Consider the following 6,000-nt stretch of genomic DNA (forward strand, 5'->3'; position numbering starts at 1 on the left):
TATATAAATATAATCTCATCATCATATACATTATAATCCATATCATACAATGGATGAAAATAAGGTAAGAGCAAACTACAAACAGCATAAGAAGAAGATGTTGGCAAGAAATCGAGGCGCTAGGATAAGTTTTTCAGCAAGTTTACCTAGTGATGTTTGTGGGGTTTGGGCAGATAACACTATGTGCGCGGTATTATACACGAAAGATCCTTACAAAGAATTGAAACGATCGATACTCGAGATGGTTCGAGAGGCTGGAGTTTGTAATTGGGGGGAGATGGAAGAGCTGATTTACTGTTACATTGCTCTCAATTCCTCTGATGTTCATAGAATCATTCAGGATGCTTTTCTTAGCTTGTTTAGCTGATCAAAGAGCATAAATGTAAGCAGGTTTTTTTTAACAATTATGTAGTGAATATAAGGTTGTAAGGTCATTCTTTCTTAGATTGTAAGTAAGACTTGAACTTGTAGAATGCCCTGTTCTGCAATTTTAATAATACATTATATTATCATCACGTTATGTTAATTTGCTTTGATTAAAAACTTAAGAATTCCTCTGTAGTTCAGTAGTTGCAGACTTGCAATAGTACATTTGATAATTGATGCATCATGCATTTCAGTCTTGACCACGGCCAGATTACTAGAAAATCAATTACGTTAGTAGACATTCATATTATAGATATAAGTATATAGTTAACGGGGTGATGAATCCATATTTCAATAAATTTTGGTGCAATGATGGCCTTGTTGATTAAAGGGTCTCTTTTTTTTATTGATATCTATACTTTTGAAATTTTCTCCATGGAAAATAGAAAATAAAGCAAATTAATTGTCCTAAAAATGGAGCCTACATTTATGTTCCAAGTTAAATGTATACCAACATCAGAGTATCAATTTGTAAAGATATTAAAGAAGTGGATAGTTGTGAGATTGAGGGATAGCTCAACTGGTTAGAGCTTTCCTCTCGTTTTCAGAAAATCCTAGGATCGATTCGCTTTTTTGCACACTAATTCGTATTAAAAAAAATATATATATCAAACTTTTTTTTTGGGTACACGTACTCGATGCATATTTTCCAATTATATGAATTTTTCATAATTATTTATAATGTAGACACAAAATTAAATTTAGGAACAATAGTTGAGGATAAAAAAAATCCAGTTTGATCTAATTTGGCATTTATGAAATAAGCAAACATTTGCTTAATTAAGTTGAATTGGACATAGCTTTAGAGTAAATAGAATTGATTATTCCATTTATTTTTAATTTTTTGTCTTAACGGAGGTTTTTATTTCTTCTATTCCATAATATTGCTTGTTTAGCTTACTAGTTACTACTCCAATTTGTACTTCATAATATATAACCTAAGTTAGACGATGTATCGGTTTCTTAAGTACCTATTGTTAAATATGTTGATCGTTTTACCAAAGTGAGCGAAAATTGGTAAATATTTACCAAACTGGACGCGTGGCAAAACTATTTACCAAACTAAGCTTCCAGGGTAAAACGCTGTCTCGGACAGCGTTTTATCCTGGATTTTTTTTTTTTAAAAAAATTCAATTGGTAAAACGCTGTCCCAGACAGCGTTTTACCTTCTGTTTTTTTTTTTTAAATTCTTAGTTTATGATAGGTAAAAGAAGTTGAAAAAAAAACAGTAGCACATAAAATGCTGTCTGGGGCAGCGTTTTATGCGCTAATATATTTTTTTTAATGAAACGCTGTCCGAGACAGCGTTTCATGTGCGTATAATATTTTCAGCAGCAGCGTAAACAACAACAACAACAACAACAACGCACTCCCTCCTCCCTCTCACACTAAACCACCAAGCCCCTAACCACCCTCACTGCTGCTCCTGCCGCCGCCGCCACCCTGCTGCTGCTGCCGCCGCCGCCGCCTCCCTGCTGCTGCTGCCGCCGCCGCCGCCTCCCTGCTGCTGCCCTTCTTTCTCTCACACTCACTCACTCAAGTTCTTGGTAAACCCTAAACTCAATCTTGTGTAATTGCTCTTGTGGTTAATTCATGTCAATTTTATGAAATTGTTGCTAATTATTAATGAAAATGTGGTACATTGTTGCTAATTATTGATGGTGATGTGGTACATTGTTGATGGAATTGTTCATGACATTGGTGAAGTTGTTGATGGTGAAAATGTTGAAATTGTTAATGGTTGAAATTGGTGAGAAGAGATAAAATTCTTGAAATTCTTGAAATAGTTTAGGTTAAATTGTTCATGAAATTGTTGAAATTGTTCATGAAATTGTTGAAATTGGTGAAGTTGTTGATGGTGAAGTTGTTATTGGTGAGAAGAGTCTTAGTTCATTATTTATAATATATCTATCAATTCATATTAGTGTAATGTTTGCAATTTTAGTTTGTCAGTAATCGTTTTGCATTTCAACCTAAACCAAGAGTTTATAAATGGAGTTAGTGCTTAGTTTGTAGGCAACCTGTTTTACCTCGCTCTAGATTTCAATAACCCTAAAATGTGTTTTGGTTATGTAGAATATGGCTGCACAAAATGTAGTTTTGTTATGCCGGTGGGGAGGTGAAATTCTGTTTGATGGACCCCGTGTCGAGTATAGTGGGGGAAATATGGAACCACTAACACTTGAATCGAATATGACTATGAATGATTTGATGAACGAGGTTCATAGTAGTATTGGTTCAGACCCGAGGAATGTTGAAGTACACATTAAAATGAGGTTTGAGACCGACAATGGGGTTCAAGTGTTACCGGTTTCTACGAATAAGCATGTGAAAGCTCTAAGGAGAGTTGTTGCAATGAAGGGTGTTCCCACTGAGATATATGTAGAAATGGTGCCTATATCTACCCAGCAAAGTACTCGGCCAGAACAACAATCTACATATACTTCGGGTTACAACACAGAGCCCTTCCAAGTGCCCTCACACGACATTCCATCAACTGAATTTGGATGGGAACTTTCAGTCGAATGCTGCACGACGATCAATGAAATGGATGAGACAAACCGGCCCCCGGCCAAATGCAGCCGTTGTCACCAGCAGGGTCACAACCGGACAACGTGTCCATCTAGACCTACATAGATCCCAATCTTGTATTTAATATTTGTTGTATTAGTACAAACACGAATTATTTAGTATTAGAATTTGATGATTTTATAAGATTAGCTAACATTTGGATCGTTTCTATTCTCTACTTTGAATGTCGTTTAAAATTTTATATTTTTGCCTTTAACTCGTCCGGCTTATGTTTGGTGTATAACGTTTTCAATGTACAGATATCATGGACGGAGATGATCGTCAGCCCGGACCCGTGGACCCTTCTGTGCTGACACTACAACACACACATCGGAGCGTTGCTATATGGGACCAGACGGTAATGAATCATCTGTCCTTTTATGAACTCATGCATGTGGTGTTTATATACTTTGTGTTATTAATTTCGGAACTACGAATTTTTATCAGGTTGATCCAGCGCAGCAGCTAGTTTGCAGGCACTACACCACCGGGTTTATGGTGGGATGGGTTATCGATCCACTCGTTCTGGAGTACGTCGAGTTTGCAGGCTTCGGTGGCATACATCGGACTGCGCTCGCGGAGAGGTGGAGACAGGAGACGCACTCCTTCCACCTACCTGTTGGGGAGGCGACCGTTACGTTGCGGGACGTCGCCGTACTGACGCGCCTTCCTGTACAAAGGACTGCGGTGACAGGACACGCGTTAGTCGATCCAGCTGGTTTGGTCGATCGGGTTCTCGGGGTTCGGCCAGGTGACGGCGATATCAGGGGGTCCGGGTTGAGGACCGCCTGGTTACGCGACACTTTCACTCAGCTACCTCAGGCCGTGGATGACGCCACGGTTCAGAGATACGCTCGGGCGTACTTGTTCTTCCTCGTCGGGCGTGCTGTTTGGGAACAAGAGCGGGAGCTATCTGCAGCTTCTTTACCTGCAGCTGTTAGACCACGATTGGGATCATATCCGTGGCTACAGCTGGGGTAGTGCCTGTTTGGCGACGTTGTATCGCCAGATGTGCAGAGCATCCCACCTTGGTTCTGGCGAGATCGGGGGTCCTTTGATAGTGCTTCAGGTAACTCACCTAATTAATTACCAGTAACCTATTTCGAAAGCCTATTACGTAGTTTATACTAAACCGAGTTTTGTATTGTTGTGTGCTAGTTTTGGGCTTGGGAGCATATACATGTAGGCAGACCAGGTAGGCCTGCGTACCATCGTCCGGGACAGAAGGACCGGGACGACCAGTACCAGGCGTACGATGCTCCACCGCTCCCTACACCTGACGAGGCGTACGGTTGCAGGTTCGGGTACCGTTGTCATTACTGTAGACTTCATTCATTTATTGTACTAGTTGATAACCTGGATCATTTTCCGGTATTAGGTGGGTGGTCCCTAGACTGACACATGCGCATGCCGCGAGGGGGCTTCCATACTACCGCGACGCCCTAAACCGCCTGACCGAGGACCAGGTAATAATTTAAAGATAAATGTAAACATTTTTGTAATGTGAATACTGTCTGCGACTAACCTTTTCTTGATATTACTATTGTTGTGTTATTGTAGATGACATGGGATCCGTATGTACCTGACTTGGTAGATTCCATGCCTGCACATCTGCTTGACCATGAGGCGGAGTGGCGCGCCAGGGTCCCCCTGATCTGTTTTGAGGTCGTGGAGAGTCACCTACCCGACCGAGACCTGAGGCTGTTTGGACTACGCCAGCCCATCCCCCAGCAGTGTGACACGAGCGTACGCCTTCACGGCGTTGACCGTCGGGGAAAGGGGGAGACCAGCTGGTTACTGGAGCATTGGCGTTACGTTGAGCTGTGGACGCAACGCCTTGAGTTCGTCGTTGGAGGTGATCCGATGGAGGGCGTTATGGATCCCACTGATCCATACATGGTGTGGTACAGGCGTATTACACGGCGTTTCATCAACCCCAGTTACACACCAGCATATGACGTCATTTACGGATATGTGAGTTTCTTTTATTCTACTTATTTTTATCAATTTTTAATTTCTATATCATACAATTTACTGATCGATGATTACTGCAGGCTGCGGATATGGCTGCGATGGTTGATGCACTGTCAATCACCCTCGTAGACGGACCCACCAGACCCCAGGTCCAGCGGGTACGCGATATGGGCGTGACTACCTTACAGAGATATGGTCACGACTATCTCGTCACCCAGCGGGACGACCATGATGGGCACTCGGTCCATTCACAGTTCGAGCTCGGCCAGAGTAGCTGTGCAGGTGATCTTACGTCACCCAGAGACGCAGAGGACTACGTCTTCCACAGTTCTGCGCCGACCCCTACCCAGGAGGGTCCATCGTCTAGCCAGCAGACTCCCCCACCGCCCCGAGAACCGTTTACCACCATTACACATTACAGGCGGCGGCGTGTCTGACGGAGGGCCGACACAGAGACAAAACCTTTACCCCGAATAAATGAGTCAGGATAGTATTAGGTCATTTACTTCCTGTAGCCCGATTTTGTAGAATGATGTACATAACACTTATATTCTTAATATAATGAATGTTTTTTGAATGAATCTGTGTGTGATGTGAAGTTTAATTTCCTTATTTGTCCAAATCGGACTTATGTCAGTCAAAATAGATGTTCCTAGGCTGATATATATAACAAACACAAGACATTTGAGCTCCATAATGAGAAACGGGGTAGAAGCGATGGCCCGTGGTGGTTACTTTGGTGGTTCACGGTGGTTGTAGTGCTGTTGGGGGTGTCGACAGTGGCGGGAGGTGGTGGTTGGTGGAGGTCGACGGTGGTGGGACGGTAAGGGTTGGTGGTGGTGGTGGTTGCAGTGTTGCGGGGGGTTTTTGGAGTGTTTTCAACGGTATAAGGGTGGTCGTAAGTGGCGGGAGGTGGTGGTTGGTGGTGGTCGACGGTGGTGGGACGGTAGGGGTTGGTGGTGGTGGTTGAGGGTGCTGGCTGTTTGAAGGCTGGGGGTGCTGCAGGTTGTTGGAGCATGTTGGTGGTGG

This window comes from Chenopodium quinoa, unplaced genomic scaffold (assembly GCF_001683475.1).
Source record: "Chenopodium quinoa cultivar QQ74 unplaced genomic scaffold, ASM168347v1, whole genome shotgun sequence".
Classification (NCBI taxonomy): Eukaryota; Viridiplantae; Streptophyta; class Magnoliopsida; order Caryophyllales; family Amaranthaceae; genus Chenopodium; species Chenopodium quinoa.